Source organism: Mirounga angustirostris, unplaced genomic scaffold, assembly GCF_029215605.1.
Source record: "Mirounga angustirostris isolate CCGP_5_RB_7025 unplaced genomic scaffold, mMirAng1.0.hap1 SCAF_17, whole genome shotgun sequence".
NCBI lineage: Eukaryota > Metazoa > Chordata > Mammalia > Carnivora > Phocidae > Mirounga > Mirounga angustirostris.
The window spans coordinates 19,914,867-19,932,751 of NW_026991725.1; the positions used below are offsets into that span (position 1 = coordinate 19,914,867).

The following is a 17,885-nucleotide window of genomic DNA, read 5'->3' on the forward strand; positions in this document are numbered from 1 at the left end:
CAGTGCTCCATGCAGAACGTGTCCTCCCCAATACGCATCACCAGGCTAACCCATCCTCCCCCCGCCCCCCTCTAGAACCCTCAGTTTGTTTTTCAGAGTCCATCGTCTCTCATGGTTCATCTACCCCTCCGATTTCCCCCGCTTCATTCTTCCGAGTTTTTTTGTTTCCAGTGGCCTAGCATACAATATATCTTACTAGGCATTTGATGTACACTTGACCAAGAAGATTAATTTCTCACTCATTTTATCACTGGTCAGTTGAGGCTCTGTCACACATTATTATCATACTGAGACCCAGCTTGGTGAGACAGCCTCTATCTAGGGCATTGCTGGTCTCATGCCAAAGGAAATGGAAAATATATCAAAGCAACCTCTAGCTCTTTTTTTTTTTTTAAGATTTTTAAATTTATTTATTTATTTTTTAGAGAGCGAGCGAGAGAGAAACAGCATGAGAGGGGAGAGGGTCAGAGGGAGAAGCAGGCTTCCTGCTGAGCGGAGAGCCCTATGTGGGACTCGATCCCAGAACCCTGGGATCATGACCTGAGCCGAAGGCAGACGCTTAACCATCTGAGCCACCCAGGCGCCCACAACCTCTAGCTCTTAAAAATTCTACCTAGAAAGAAGGACCTGTGCTACTTTAGTTAACATTCACTGGCTAAAGAAATGTAACAGGGCTATCTCTGATCTCAGTCAGAACGGGATGCCTGTAATCAGGCAACGAAGATCGATAAGTAGTCTTGACACATACATAATCCACGCCAAAGACCTATTTGTCTTAAATAACTTGTTGATGCCATCTCCAAGTATTTTTCCAACCACTAACTTCTCTGTGTTCCCACTGCCCACACTGTTTTCCAAACCACTCTCATGGCCCATCTGGACAGCTGCAAGAAAGCTCGTAATAGATCTGTCTACATCCGCTCTGGCTCCCTGACAGCAGTTAGAATAGTCAACAAAAATCTGAGTACGCCACATACATTCTATGCCCATCAAACCCATCATTACCCACCAGCTCCTGCTTTTTTAAAACTTCTTTATAGCGTCCCCATTGCGCTTAAGTTAAGAGGCAACCTTTCCATGTGGTCCACAGGAACTTGCAGAGCTCAGCTTCCATCTCCCACTTCAGGCTTATCTCTAACCCCTCCTCCTCTCACGCAGCAGCGGCGTGGCTCTCGGAGCCTTGAATACACCAAGCTCTTCAGAGCACCATGGACTTTGCACTGGCCCTCCCGTGAACTGGAATGTCCTTTCCTCCACCCTTCACCCAGCTCACTATCACATCCATGTTAGGCTCCCCTCCTTCCCTTCTTCTTGAGCATATCTTTATTTTAGTCACACCAGCTATCGTGTTTGTAGTTCTATACTTATTTGCATGGTGACTTTTTTGTCCCCTTCATGGACCACGGAATTGAACTAATCCTATTCCTCAGTTCAGGAGTACGACTATCTATGGTCCATGCCAGCCGATTATTTTTTTGACTTTTATCCTTCATCATTTTTTTCACTCGCCCCCCCTTCCCCTTACTCCCTAACTCTAGTCCATTTTAAGGGTGTCTCTTCAATTTTCCCTACATGTATTAATTTATACAAACACACATGTGCGTGCACGCATGCACATAGCATCTTATTTGTATTCTGATCATTGCCTTCCTCACTCAGTGTTAAATGTCAGAGCTTTGTCTCTTGCTGCGGACTACCCAGCTCTCTATTTGTGGCTCACCCTTTGTGGTATTATTACCACTTTATGGATGAAGAAAACAAAGTGAAGCTGCGTCTTAAGTCTTTACAAGTAGGGCTTCATAGATCCGTGAACGGAGTTCAACTTTGTATCACTTCAATGTCAGCACTTAAACGTCCCTTTCTATCAAGTCACCTTTGCTCTCGCTAGATCCTTATTAGAGACACAGAAATGATGCAGAAATGTGGCATCAGAGAGGTCAGATGGCTTGCCCAAGTGGTAGATGTAGACTTAAAATCGACCTCCTTCTCATTCTTACACAGCTCTCCCTGGTCACCTGCATGTGGCCAGTGCTTCCTCACACCCTGAATTCAAGGTCTCGTTTCCTGGTCTGAGGTTAGAATCCAGGCTTCGTGTTCCCCTCCAGAAGCCAAGTGCAGAAACTTACTGAAAACCCCAAGCCCTGTGCCAATGCTCAGCTTTGTACAAAGCTTTCCTGTTTGCCCAGCCTCAAACCAGCTATTTGGAGTTGGCAAAGCTGTTTACTTTCAAGCCTCCATTGTCAATAGCTCAAGTAGAAACTTTGACAACTCAATGAAGCTCCGGGCAGCCTGCCCATCAGGAACATCAACATGATACATTTCTATGTACAGGAAGATTTACCCCTGGAACCTAAGCAAACAGGAATTCCTGATTTTGATCCAGAATGAATATTAGTGTTGTCCACCCCCACATTTGCCAGGGCAGTGAGGAAGCTGTGCAAACATCTATCTTGGCTAAAATAGCCTTTTGGACCTTCTAGGGCACTAATGGGCTTGGGGCTTAATAGACATGAAAAAACAGCTTACAGGGACTGGAGCTCAGATTCTCAAATGATGGGTGAGGGAACTTACAACCCTCCCTCCCTTGACAATTATTTATTGAGTGTCTACTGTATGGCAGGCACCGTGTTAGAAATGAGGGATGTTTGGGATGGAATACGGAGGCCCTGTGCTCCATGTTGTCACAGTCTAGTGGGAGAAATAAGTAAAGCAAGTGAAGGAAGACAAGCAACCACAGCCTGGCTGTGAAATCCCTCCGGGGACTAAGATCCGAGTCCTGCCTGGCAAGGTAAACCCCACAGCGGGACACGGAAGAGTTACTATTCCTGAAGGCCACTTCAGTATGTTCCGGATGCTTCGGCAAGCCAAATGGAGGCAGGTCACAAAGCTGGAGCAGGTGTGGGACCAACATTGAATGGGGATGCTGCCCAGGTGAGACATTGTGGAAATTAACCCCCCAAGGGGTAGCAGAAAACACATTAAAGCCTCCTCTTCTTCAATTGTCTTATCTGTAAAAGTAATACACTCGGGTCACTCCTTTTGCAACTTAGCAAGCCACCTGAGAAGACTCACCAAGGAGTATTACATAGACCTAAGATTGTATGTATGTCTGTTTCATTGTTAGTCAGACACCTGGTTTCCATCAGGTGTTTTCTGGGCATGTTCCCCTTTGTCCTGATCCTCCTCTAAATATTTGTCACTCACCACTGCTTCTCTGTCCCCGCTGCTTTTTCTTTCTTTCTTTTTTTTTTTTAAGGATTTTATTTATTTATTTGAGAGAGAGAGACAGAGAGTGAGAGAGAGAGAGAGAACACGAGCAGGGTAAGGGGCAGAGGGAGAAGCAGACTCCCCGCCGAGCAGGGAGCCCGATGCGGGACTCAATCCCAGGACTCCAGGATCATGACCTGAGCCGAAAGCAGACGCTTAACTGACTGAGCCACCCAGACAGCCCCACCTGCTTTTTCTATTAGGTTTTAATCATGTCCTCTATAGAGAAGGCTGAGTTTTGAAATTAGGGAGATAATACAAGTTTTTGCTAGATAACTGTTAACATGTTCACTCTAGCAATTTATTTTATAATGGAACACTGTGTTTTAGAAACACGATACACCTTTCAGGCATCAAGATTTATACTCTTTTGATTATTACATTTTAATTACGATTCTCAGCCTCCTTAGAACACACAGCTATCTCTTCTAGAGGAAACTAAATTAAACACTGCTATATCTAACCAGGGCTGCTGTCTACAGTTGCCTAGATTATCACAAGGGATGCTATTCAAATCATCATCTGATGAAAGATGCCTTGCAGTTGTGCAGTGCTCAACTTGGGCAGCTGTTAGACATGACAGCCAACTTACTTTAGCAGAACGCTGCTATAAAATTAAGGGATTGAATATGATAATATCTAATGAAGAGATTGAATGTGATGAGAGCTAAGATTTCTTCCTGTCTCTGATGCTGGGAATTCTGTGCACTTGAAATAAACAGCTTATGACTTTTGTCTTATGCCCAGCATTGAATCTAGGAGACTGAGAAGCACTCAGACAGAATCGGTCATGAAACGAAGGGCCAGATGTAAGACTGAGCTGCCCCCTTGTATGCCTAAGAGTCTGCATAGGTATTTAGCCAATTCCTGATGTCACCAGCCAGATAAGAAGTAAGTACCAATAGGACAAGATCAGTGGTCTGGTTTTGGTGCTGAGAAAATGGAGTGGAATAAGTCAAGTGGGTAAGTGATAAAGCAGAATATTCCACTTAGCAGCAGTAGTCACAAGCTATTGTTCTAGTTGGGCTACTTCTCTGTCTCTCTCACTAGACTGGCCACAGTGAGTGCAGAACTCTTTATCTCATGCCCACCATCTTGCCCTCTGCTTGGATCTTTCCTCTAGATTCACAATGAACATTGGCTTATTAAGCATCTAGGAATCCGAAAATGAATACACTGATCTCATTTTGCTTAAGTCACTGTTTCCAAACAAATACAGCCACAGAATTGCTTTTTCACAGACCATGTATTAATATCTCACAAAACCTCCAAGGAATAGCATGGCACCATTAATCTAAACACTGTCTTTACTGCCACTGAGCTGTCAATTCCTACAACTAGGCCACATAGATGTGCAATGGGATTCATAGATGGAGGAGTATGGTTCTAGAAATGATGGCTTTTGTTTATCCCACGCACCGAAACACTAACTGTTAGAACTCCAGCCATAGTCAAGGGACTCAAGTCAGAGTTGCAGGAAGTGGCTACTGAGCTCCATGACTACTCTCTGGTTCTTCCCCATCCTTTTCCAATCTGAGTCAGGCTTCCAGCAAAATCGCTCCATGCAGGGCTGCACTTTTCCTACATGTGAGGATACAAGAGTTTGCAGCTGCCCTTAAACGGGAAAGAGGCGGACAGAGGCGGTAAGAGAGTTTACACATTTTCTTTCTCTCATAATGATGATTGGCCATTTAGCCATTTTTCCATTATCTCTAGTTCCCCTTGCCTGTTCTCCTACACTTGGTTAAACCTGATATTTAATACTAGCTTTTCTAACTCTTAGTCCCATTACCAAGCTACTGCTTTCCTCGTCCAAGGCTAAAACAGTCTCCACAAGCAATGATGTTATTATTAATTATTATTATTAATATTACTATTATCTATTTATATTGACAGGTAGTTTCTATGCCTCTTAGCTCTCTTTGAGATCACTAATGTTTTTCAAGGATCTGTGAGTGTTTTTGTTCACATCTGATCAAAAGAGGCCAGAAAAAAAATCAGGAAAGGTGACTTTCTGGGAACCCTAGCATGCCGACAGCCCTATAGCATCTTAGAGAAATAAAACCTGCTTTTCTCACTCTCTCCTTAAAACTCTTCAAAAAATCTCACCAGGGCATAAAGAGCATTTAATAATAACAGAGAACCTTTATTAGAGATTCGCACTGTGCGAACCTCTGCATTAAATGCTTTAACTCTGATTCTCACAGCAAACCTACAAGGCAAATATAATTATTAATCTGATTTTATCAGTGAAGAAACTGAGGTTTTAGGCTTTTCTACAGCTATAAAACTGTACATGAAGGAGCCAACATTCAAACCCGGCAGGCTGACTAAGGGTTGGGCTTAACCACTAGGAAACACTGCCTATTTAAGCCTGGATGAAGTACCAACTCCTTACCTGGTCATACTAAGACCCTTTGAATTTAAGTCCCAAATTATCCCCAAACACTTCTCCTATTATTCATTCATTCACCAAACATTTACTGAGCCCCTATGACAGGCCAGAAACTGAGCTAAACATCACATAGCAGCCACCCAATCTGGCTCTACACCATGAACTACACTTGTCCTATTTCGTCTGTGAGTTCATGTGTGCAGTCACTTTTGCCTGTAATGAGCTTTCCGTTCTTCCTCTTCCCTCTTCTGGAAGACTGTCTACATATGCTTTGAAGACTCAATGCAAAACGCTATTTTCTCTATGAAGCCTTCTGCAGCTGATCTAGGCACAATGCCTCCTGGGCAATCATTGCAGTCTATACATATCTCCTTGTTACTCTCTAAGTGTCTATCTATCTATCTATCTATCTATCTATCTATCTATCTATCTATCTATCTATCATCTATCATCTATCTATCTATCTATCTATCTCCCCCCTACCTATATTCTGCTCTAGAATGTAAAGGACTTAACCTATGTCTTGCCAATCTTTCCACTTGCCTGAAGAATGGCTGACATTTAATAAATATTCTGGAACAGAATCAGCCTGCTACTTTAACTGCTGAGACAACCTAAAGGCTTATATTTGTGACACCCTTTAGACTACATTTTTAAGAGGCTTAGTCATGGGAACCCATCTTCAAGGGTCTCCAGTCTAGCTGGGAACAGTTATACAAAAATGAAAATGCAAACAAATTTATCAGTGCTACAATAGAGAGAATAGAAATGGAAGTTATCAACGCCTCCTGGAGGAATCTGGAAATACTTCTTATAGGAAATGATGATTGTGCTAAAGCATAGACAGCAAGTAGGTCTTAACTAGTTTGGCAGCAGGGTGAGCACCTTTTAGGACACAAATACCCAGAGACACATGCGAGCAGGGGACCTAGGAGGTAGGTGTCTGAGGAGAATGAAATGGAATTGGACTACATTGTAAAGGGACTAACAGACCGTGAAAAGGGGTTTTAATTTTTTTCTGCCAAAGCCAAGGTAAAGGGTCTTATCACCCATTTCCAATATGGGAGGGGTGCTCTCCATCAGCAAGGAGCAATGCTCTGACGCCAGCCGGGTGTCCTACAATTCAACTCAATTCTGACCCTCTACCTGGAGATACTACCAGATCCCACAGGCAAAGGACTCAGTCCCACAAGACTGCCCTCCCACCCCCACTTCAGACGCCAGTTGCAAGCCCAGGCTATCACCTGTACTTCTGATGAACTGGTTATAAATTCGAGGTTCCCATAACCCCCTCCTCAGGTTTGACTGATTTGCTGGAGCACCTCACAGAATTCAGAAAAACATCTTACTTACTAGATTGCTGGTTTACTATAAAAGGATATAACTCAGGAACATCCAGATGGAAGAGTTGCATAGAGCAAGGAAATGTGGCAAGGGTGCAGAGTTCATGCCCCCTCCAGATGCCCCACTCTCCCAGAACTTCCACGTGTTCACCAACCTGGAAACTCTCCAAACAACTTCCTTTTAAGGTTTTATGGAGGCTCCATTACATAAGCATGACTGACTAATTCATTGGCCTTTGGTGACTGGCTCAACCTCCAGTCTCTCTCCCCTCCCCAGAGGTCAGGGTGTGGAGCTGGTAGCCCCAACCTTCTAATCACAGGGTTGACTCCCCTGGAAACCAGCCTCCCTCCTTAGGTGCTTTCCTAAATCCACCTCATTAACTTAACAAAAGGTACCTTTGTTGTTCTCCTCACTTGGGAGACTCTGAGGGTTTTAGGAGCTCTGTGCAAGACACAGGGTCAAAGACCTGTTGTCTTTATGCATTTCATATTATAAATCATAATACCATGAAAGGGAAATTATGAAAGCATTTTACATTTAAGATGGAGCAATCAGATGTCCAGTTATAAAGATAACTCTGGCAATAGTAAAAAGGATAGAATTTTTAGAGTAGATCGAGTTTAGCCTCCAGGAGACTATCACTACTCCTCCCCTCTTTGCACATATAGGTGATAAAAAAAAAAAAAAAAAAAAGGTGGAGAAGCACAAACTCTCTGGCCAAGTCGCTTGGCTTCTGCTGCTCCTGGAGTCTTTTGGTGTAGGTCACTCTCTCTTTGCTCTTGTGGTCTCCTCACTGGTTTTGTTTCCCAAAGAAATTTCAGGTTTTCTTTTGCACACCTCCTATTTAAGGAAAGCCTAATCATCCTTATATGGGTCCCCGAAGATTTCTAAACTTTCCATTCTCAGTATACAAAAATATAAATCCCCTGTTCTAAGACATTCTTTATTCATTAGGATGAGGATTATTTTGCTTGCAAGTGACAGAAACCCAATTAGCTTATGTAAAAAAGTGAATTCGTTTTCTTATGTAATCAGCAAGTCCTAGAGGGCTGAATCTGGCCAGGTAAAACTAGGACCAGGATTTCAAATGCTCACCTGGACTCTGTCTCTTCACTTCTTGGTTCTACCACCATCTTCCCTTATTTTCACATATACTTTCTTCATAGGGTAACAAGGTGGTGACTAGTAGCCCTAAGTTTACATATTCCTCACAGCCTTAGTCTCAGGGGAAAGTTTATGGTACTCTCCCCACAAGCTGCTGTACCAGTCCTTCACAACGCTCTTCATCAGTATTGTTTGGATTTATGTACTTAATCCTGGACCAATCTCAGTGTCCAGAGGGGTATAGAGTCTCAGGATCAACCTGCTGGCAGTGACCTGAAGTGGGCTTATATCAACTTTAGAGAGCCAATTCTGTGCTTCTCTCCCCAACTCCACATTTAGTGACGTCATGTTGGGAGACTGAAGTCAGCCATGATGGGATGATTGGAGACAGAACCAATGCAAACTCAACAAATCAGGACTTTTTCATTTGGAAAGGCAGACTGTCAGCACACCACATGTCGCAGGCTCATCCTTATTTTAGGAAATAATGTATTATAGGACTGACCTTTCTATCAAGATCACACAAAATAGGGAAAGTTCCAAAAAACAAAGGCATATATGACAGAACAGACCAAAACGGTGTCCAACATTTATCACATTTAAAACTTTTTCTTTTCAGTCACAAATGGCAAATCCTTTTTTGAGGGGTGAAAGTATAGTTTTCCATGTCATTTCAAATGCACACATCCCAGACACCTGCCTATAGTTACCTTTAGAAAACAGAAGAAGAGAACTAGGAACAAGACATATCCTTCTCACCCTGGGAGCTCTGTCCCCCAGAAGTGATCTACTGGAAAAGGTGAAGATTCATAACAATCACCTTACCCAGTAGAAGTATTACTCAACACACTGTGGAAGTTTAACAAATATTTCTTGAAATACTATGACCAATAGTCATCCTATGTCTATCAAATGTGCTATATTTGTAGGCTTTGTTTGCTGTATCAGAGCTAAGCTGGCCATTATGTAGACTAAGGTCATACCTTTCCCCAAGACATCTTAGGATATCCTAACTTTCCAGAAGTTATGGAAATAGTGAAATAGGTATCTTTAATTGGAGCAGATGGAAAAGACTGTGAAACCTATCTGTAATCATCATTACTTCTGATAACCATGTTCTATTTTCCCTCTACAACTGGAGAAGCAGATGACTCAGAAAACACACACACACACACACACCATCATAAACTAAGGAGACTGCCAGGGTAGGGCAGATTCACTTCCCTGACCTATGTTACTACATGTGCTTATGCTTACTCTCTGACCTGCCCTACCATCCTAAAAGGTCATGCCCTGTGGGAAGAGAATAACTCACATACAAAGGTAACTGTCCCTGAGATGGTAAGCAGCTTTTCTGTTATCCACTTCAGTGAATAACACTGAACTGGACAAGTGGTGGAGGGTCTGGTGATACAGTGGGGACCTACAACATACACTCATCCTGGGACTGCTTGGGGATCTGCAGTCTAGGGAAAACAGCAGTGATGGGGAGAGAAGTAAGTAGCAAGACATATCTGTGCCTCACCAAACACCAGAGGATATAACAGAAGAGAGGAGCCTTCACTGGTCCCCAAAATTGGAGAGTATCCACAGAAGGAATTTCCTTGAAATTAAGGATCTTCCTGCTAGTCATCATGTACAGAGTCAGAACCCATAGATTTGGTTTCTTGCTAAAATGTGACCATGGTTTTAATCACCAGCTAGTGAAGTCTGTGATGTTTGACTTAAAATTTCTAATATCATTTAATAGGGTTTAAAGATGGTAAAACTGGCAGAGTGATTTGTCATATGACTTTCTGTTTCCTAATCATGAAACTCGATGCTACAAATTCTCCTGATTATGCAACTTTGTGTGCAAAATCCTTCATCACTTGCTCATTTTCCTAGAAGGTAAAGGCTTAATTCTGATTTGGCATTATATCCCTGTGGTCGGACCCCTGAATCTCTCTAGTCTGATTTCCCTCTTCTTTCTCCTATATATCCTGAAACAACATCTTCTCAGTCTGAATGTATGTCAAGAAACACAGTATGTATGCCTTCAAACTTTTATTTTTTAAAAATTTTAAAAGGGACGCCTGGGTGCCTCAGATGGTTAAACATCTGCCTTCGGCTCAGGTCATGATGGGATCGAGTCCCACATCGGGCTTTCTGCTCAGCGGGGAGCCTGCTTCTCCCCCTCCCTCTGCTTCTCCCCCTGCTCATATTCTCTCTCTGTGTGTCTTGAATGAATAAATAAAAAAATTAAAAAAAAAATTTTTTTAAGATTTTTATTTATTTATTTGACAGAGAGAGCACAAGGAGGGGGAGCGGCAGGCAGAGGGAGAGGGAGAAGCAGGCCCCCCGCTGAGCAGAGAGCCTGACATGGGGCTTGGTCCCAGGACCCCAGAATCATGACCTGAGCCAAAGGCAGACACCCAACCAACTGAGCCACCCAGGCTCCCCGCTTCATACTTTTAAATATATTCTTCCCTCTGCCTAGGAAGCTACAGAAGCCCTAACTCTCTCAATGTGGTAACATGTTTTTCATCCTTTAAGAAACAACTCAGCGTTTACCTTTTTCTGACCCTACTTCCTCCTTGTTCGCCCCTTTCTACCTACAACTGCTCGTAAGTGGTGTTAAGCCTAATGTCATCTCTCTCCTCTCAAGTAAACCAGTGAGAGTATTCACCACAATAATAACATTTTGAATGCAAACACATCTTATTGACTAGATCATGAATTCCTTGAGAATAGGGGCTTCTGTATAATCCTTTTCTGCATTCCTGGAGCCTAGTATAGTATTGGGTACCTAGTAAGAATTTCATAAACATGCGATCAATTTGAATAACCAACAATATGGTGTTTACACTCTTTAAAAATATTACAAATTCTACCAAGAAATATTTTTTAAGTTTTATTTCTTAAAATAATGATCACTGTACAGACTTTTAACATTCATATTAAGATATATATTATTTGCAAGGCCATATGTGAGTAGATATTATAGGAAAACCCATAACTTTTTTTTTTTTTTAAATCACTATTCGGGGCGCCTGGGTGGCTCAGTTGGTTAAGCGACTGCCTTCGGCTCAGGTCATGATCCTGGAGTCCCGGGATCGAGTCCCGCATCGGGCTCCCTGCTCAGTAGGGAGTCTGCTTCTCCCTCTGACCCTCCCCCCTCTCATGTTCTCTCTCTCTATCTCATTCTCTCTCAAATTAAAAAAAAATAAAAATAAAAAAATATTTAAAAAAAAAAATCACTATTCATCAAGCAGGAAGAATGTCCCAAAGTGGAGTAAAGCTTGTTACCAAATACTATAATGAATTGCTTCTAGATAAAGGAGACATATTGAGTTGCTAATTATGAAGTTCATGTCAACAGAGCAATGGCCATTCAGGAGATAAATGAGTGGGAAAATATTTCTTCAGTTACATGAGAAAAATATGACCAAAGAAATTCTAGCTGCACCAGAAATTAATCACAATAATTCGTAAATCATTTCAAATAACAAAGGTCCGGTGATTTTTTTTTCTGAAGAAGAATAACATTTTAATGGTGGAAATCTTCCTCTAGCAAAGAGGAATGTTTACACAGAATTACTTTCCTTTAAAGAAATGGATATATATATATATTTCCATCCAAGAGTTGAATTCATCTTATGAAGGGTGATGATGAGACTATATTGATCTCACTGACATGTAAAAAAGCCCAGTGTCAATTTTCACGAGCATGCCATGCTGAGATTAGAGGCCTTACATAATTGTTTGCTATTCTTATTGTCCATAAATGTTATGACTAAATATTGAATGTGGGAGGAACATGAAATATAGTAAATAGATGGCTCACTGAGATGCTGCTGCTGAATATTTCATTGACATTAATTCATCAGGATCAAAACCAGATGGAGGCTCACTAGTCACCTGATAGCCCAAGTATTATGCTTTTCCAATTTCATAATTGTCAGACTTACTTGCTAAATTTAAATCACATGTTTACCAAGCTCTTAATATGAACAAAGCATTGTGTAGAGCATAAAGATGAAACAAGACACAGTCCTTCCCCTCAAGAGGCAGAGTCCAAAAGAAAAAGATGATTAACAAGCTCATTCCAATAAACATACATTAAGTACCTGTTGTTTCTAAAGTGCTGTAGTAAGATCTACACCAGAGAGGTAAAAATGGCCTCATTACTGGAAATGTGGCTCTGATAGGAAGGATACCCCCAATTTCTACAACATACTACTCGTCCTGTTGGGTAAAATTGACATTTTTATCTGTAACAGTCTTGTTTAAAGGGGCTAAGCGAAGAATTTCTTAGTATTGGGAAGTGGAGTCATAGAAACCAGCACTCATCAAAGATATGGAGAAACCCACGTAAACAAGAAGTAACCAGTGCTGCAGTCTACATGGAACTTCACAAGACCTATTAGAATCATCAGTGATTACAAGTCTAAATTACTAGAAATACCTTATAGATAGGCTATTTCTCATATTAATGTGCTCAAAGTCAAATGGTCAATGAAAACTGGGATAGACCCACCTGTATTACATACTCACTAGAACCACAAAGCTTAATGTGGCAAAACAAAGAGATTAATATGTACCTCAACTATGTTAGTGAGCATAGGCTAGGCTGAACTTAGTGACATTTGTCCTGAAATCTCTGTGGCTTAATGCAATAAAGATATATTGCTTACTCACGCAAATTCTGATGTAAGTTGGAAGATAAGATCTTTAAAGAAGTTGCCCTGTTTGAAGTGATTCTTTGATTCTGGCTGTTTGGTTTTTTGTTGTTGTTGTTGTTTATTCTTATGTTAATCCCCATACATTACATCATTAGTTCTAGATGATGGCTGTTTGTCTTTTTTAAGATTTATTTATATATTTATCTGAGAGAGAGAGAAAGAGAGAGAAAAAATGAGCACGGGGAAGGGCAGAGGGAGAGGGAGAGAGAAACTTTAACAGATTCCTCGCTGAGCTTGGAGCCTCATGTGGGGCTCGATCCCACGACCCTGAGATCATGACCCGGGCCGAAATCAAGAGTCGGATGCTTAACTGACTGCACCACCCAAGTGCCCCGATTCTGGCTGTTTTGCATTTGTTAGGCTGCCATGTCTACATGTTGCTTCTGTGGGAAAAAAGAGAATTTAAGAATCGAGCACCAACTCTTAAAAGTTTCATCCTGAAAGTGACCTTAGTCATTTGCCCCATGTTCCATCAGCCAAAAAACCACATGGCCCTGCCTGACGTCAAGGGGACTGAGGACTATAGAAGAGTACATGGCTATTCAATAATCAGTGGATGCTTGCGCCCGATGACAAGTAATGCCAAGTCTAAGAAAGAGATGGAGGCACTGCTGACAGTTAATAGAAGAGGGCGGCGGACAACTGTTGAAAGAGAGCACACACTGTGTGGGACAAGTGAAGACAAGCAGAAATTTGCCTTGGATCCAGGGAATTCAGGTACAGCAGGAAAAGAAGAGAAAGTGCCAGGGATCCGTCCACAAGATCAATACAGACGATAATGGCTAGAGTTCAGATAAATCTCTCAGCCAAGTTAAAGAACAAGTAACATAAAAAATCAGTGACAATGGTACTTGTAAAACAAAATTTAAAGTGCTGGGCTTTCAAAATTAATTGAGATTTGATTGTTCCAAACCGAGAAGCCCATCGTAGGGTCCACCCAGGAACTGAATTTTGTAAGTTACGCAGATGATTCATAGGCAGCCAGTCCATGAATCCCATTTTGAGAAACACTGGCTCAATAAATGAGCCAAGTTAGAATTGGTACAGAAAGTAAAGCAAAATAATAAGAATAAAACACCAGTTTTGTTAAATTTTGTAAAACTGGTAAATACCAGTACTGAATGGGGGCTCAAGTTGAGTGTAAACTAAAATTGCCACGGGTCTAAAGTGTCATCATACAATTTGTGGAATAATTATATTATATTTTATAATTAATCTTAATATAATGTAGATAAATGGCATTTTCTTTCTTTTTTCTTTTTTTTTCAAAATTGGCTCTTCTAAATATTTCTCACTATGAAAGTATTAGGGCTCTACCTTCTTTTGAGTAGTTATGTTCCTCCTTATTTTAAGGACTCCATGCTCCCATACCTGGGGAGGTAAAGACCTGAGAAGGTCAAAAGAAAAATTCTCAGTTAAGAGTTGTCTATAGTAACAGTGAGGAGGTAGGGAAAGGCGTAAGGATCCAGGACATTGGCCAAAGAAATCACCTATAATTACAAATTCATCTGAGAAGGGAGAAGCAAAAATGAAAACCTCAGTAGGGATACAAACATATACCAGCTCAAACCAGGAGAGTAACAGGGTCAGAGGTGTGCTAGTCTGTATCCTAGCTAAATCCAACTAGCTAAATCCTTGTCCATAGACAAGGAATCAGAGACAGAGTTTACTCCATGTCTCTTCAAGCAGATGCAGCAGCTATGATTATAGATCTAATTGACACTGGAATACAAAGAAATGTCAAATACACATGTACAATATGAAATAAATACTAACCTTAATATTTGAGCCATGCAGTTGAGTTACGTTGCTATCTAAAAAATTATGTGCCTTGGAGTAGGGAGAACTAGACAGCCACCTGCGAAAGAAGGAAGTTGGACTCTATCTTACATCATACAGAAAAACTAACCCAAAATGGATTAAAGATGTAACTGTAAGACTCCAGACTGTAAAACTCCTTGCAGAAAATGCAGGAGAAAAGTTTCATGACATTGGATTTGGCAATGATTTCTTAGATATGTCACCAAAAACACAGGCAACACCAGCAAACATAGACTACTGGGTCTACATCAAATTTAGGAATATTGTGCATTGTTAGAGACAATCACCAGAATAAAAAGGCCACCTATAGAATGGAAGAGTATATTTGCAAACCACATAGGTCATAAGGGGTTAATATCCAGAATATATAAAGAGCTAGTTGTAAACTAATTAGAGAGCTAGTCGTAGGGCAAACAGAAAAAAAATGAAAGAAATAGTTATTTCTGAGTAATCTTTTATGTGCTAATCTCTCTCTCCCTCCATTATCTCCCCACTATATCTTCTTTCTTATCTATCTATCCACATATATATGTGTGTATGTATATGCTATATGTATATAAACTCTGTAAGATGACTTGTGAAACCTTAGGGTTTCTTGAAACAGAGCAGATAATCACTGGTCAAGAGGCTCTGTGAAGTGAATTTACAACCCATCTAAGCAGTGCTGTGATAGAGTTCAGAATATCTCGAAAAGCACATGATCCTTAGACTATTTTTCCTGAAATAATACCTCTTTCAGCCCACGTATGCACATGACATGCAATTCAGGCAATTCAAGGAAGAACAGGAAGACATTAGTATCAACAGAGTATTTTCTCTGTGCCAAGCACTTTCTGGATTCCTTCATACCCATTTCATTAAGTTTGGGCTGTGCTTCCTGGTGAGAGCTTAAAGCTCTACTTTTTGGTGCAGTCCACATCACCTTTGGATACCAATCCAGCTCAGCTTTCTATTTTAAATGGTGAGCAAACTGTCTGTGGCATCACTGGGGTGAAAGGCTACTCAACCATCAGATGAAGAGGAACTCGAAGGGTGCTCAAAGATATGAAAAGCTGTTTCAGACCTGACTTGCAGCCATGGTAGGCACCTGGGCATGCTGGTGCGCTGAATTAATAACAGCTTCACCAGTCTTCCCTGAACCAGGCAGTAAACATACAGGCAGCCAGACAGACCCTAGTAAACATTCTAGAAATTCCTTTCAGGCTAAAAATAAAATGGAATACAGCATAAGGAGAGAACCCATGGATTAGAGTGGAGATGGAAATCATTTTCCCAACTAAACATGAAATATGTGGTAGGAAATGAGCAATCACCCCTCCTTCAAAGTAGTTATACATTAGGTGAGTATATAAATTTATTTTAATAGAGCTGACTCAAGTTATATGTCAGACAGCCTCTTTTAGAATTACCCATAGCACATTCTCTGGCAATTTTTGGTCATTTAAAGATAGATTGAAACTTGGTAAACAATCACTTAACCCTAATGGAAATTTTATTGACTTTGGAATTAAACAATTCTGAGTGAGACTCTACAGTGAGAAGCTTATTGGAATGACAACTAAAAACTGGGGATTATGTCCAGGATGACCTTTCCCGCCTTGAAAGTTGTTGGAAAACACATAGCTCAGGGACTTAACATACTTAATAAGTCCTATTCATTATTGTTCTCATGGAAAAAAAAAAAAATTAAAAACAAATCACATGACTGATAAAGTTGGGGAACACAATTCAGCAACCAAATGTAAGATGAGCAATTTTTCTGTTTTTAATTTATAACTGCCTCTGGGATCATACCGAAGGAAGAATCCCCAATATTTTGCAGAGTGGGAATTAACACAGTGGGTACATTACCAACAAAGAAATAAGCACTAGCCTCCAGGAGCATCTGTTTTGAAGAGCACCATTATTTCGGATGCTTGAGTGCTGGAATACTTGTTCAAAGAGCAGTCTCTGTGATGTAGAGTCAACCCAAGCTCCCAGATGCGGGCTCAGGGACATGAGAATCCCATGCAGACTGGCCTCTGAGGAATCCCATTGGAGGACCTTTGCAAACAGGCACAACTTGGCTGGCAGGATGTTACCTGAACACAAGACTCAATCTGCCAGTTTCATTCTTCCCCCCTGGCGAAAAGGATCTCCCTGCTTTTATTCTCTGTTCCCAGGGACTCAGAAACAGATCTGTTTGAGGAGACCACATAAACCGACCAAGGAGAATTGAGGTCACCCTGCTGAAATCACAGTGCAAGATGGCATTCTTGTTTTTTTTTTAACCTTCTAACCATTTTATTAAAGTCTGATTGATACGTAAAGAGTGGACATGTTTAGTGTATACAGCTCCATGAGTTAGGGGGTGCTTAGACACCCATGAAATCATCACCACTATCAAAGCCAGAGGCATGTCCATCACCTCCCAAAGTTTGCTCTTACCCCCATTGTTATTACTATAATTATCATTAGTGGTAAGAACCCTTAACATAAGGTCTACCTTCTTTGCAAATTGTAAGTATACAATACCATTAGCTATTACAGTATATAATACTATCCTTAAATGATACAATACCACTAGTTATACGCTACTGTTAGCTTATGCAACATAAGTAGGTTCTGGAGATCTACTATATAGCAAAGTGCCTAAAGCTAACAATACTGTATTGAGTGGCACTATCCCACTTAATTCTCAAAACAGCCTGTGACAAAGTTACGGTCATTGTCTTCATTTTTGAAATGCAAACCACCTGAGGAGGTTAAGAACTTGCCCATGACGAAAGAGCCAAGATTCAGCCCTGGTCTGTTCGATTTTAGGACCAAGGAATGTAAATCTTACATGCTTATAGCCAAGAGACCCCGTCTGCTTTCCTCCTGACTCACCAGTCCTGGGATTTCCAACACACCAGGAAGGGTCACCCCCCTCTTCGGAACTTCCCCTTGGGCTTCCAATTGTCCATTTTTAACCTCCGGGAACTAAGAAGAAAGGGAACAGGCGTAGATATAGAGACCTGAGTTTTCCAGAGTCCCCCCACAAAAGATAGTCCTTTTCTTTATTCTCTCCATTGCATAGCAAATCTTTTTCTTCCTTTTAGTTCACCTTTTTGCTATATACCTGTCTGAGGGATCCATGGGCTTAATAAAACAGCCCCCAAACAACATAAAAAAACACAGCCAGGCTAAAATGGAGTTGTAGGAAATGAAGTACTGCTGGCTTTAAGGGATTCCTGGAGCTGTTTTTCTTC

The 17,885-nt window shown here is 41.1% G+C and overlaps 1 long non-coding RNA gene across 1 annotated transcript in view; it reads right to left on the reverse strand.

The window, feature by feature from the left end:
- LOC135363045 (uncharacterized) overlaps positions 1-17,685 on the reverse strand; it is an 87,049-nt gene extending 69,364 nt beyond the window's left edge. Inside the window, exon 1 of the long non-coding RNA XR_010408762.1 lies at positions 17,524-17,685. This is a non-coding gene — a long non-coding RNA (uncharacterized LOC135363045). The remainder of the gene's footprint in view (positions 1-17,523) is intronic.
- Between the last annotated feature and the right edge of the window lie 200 nt (positions 17,686-17,885).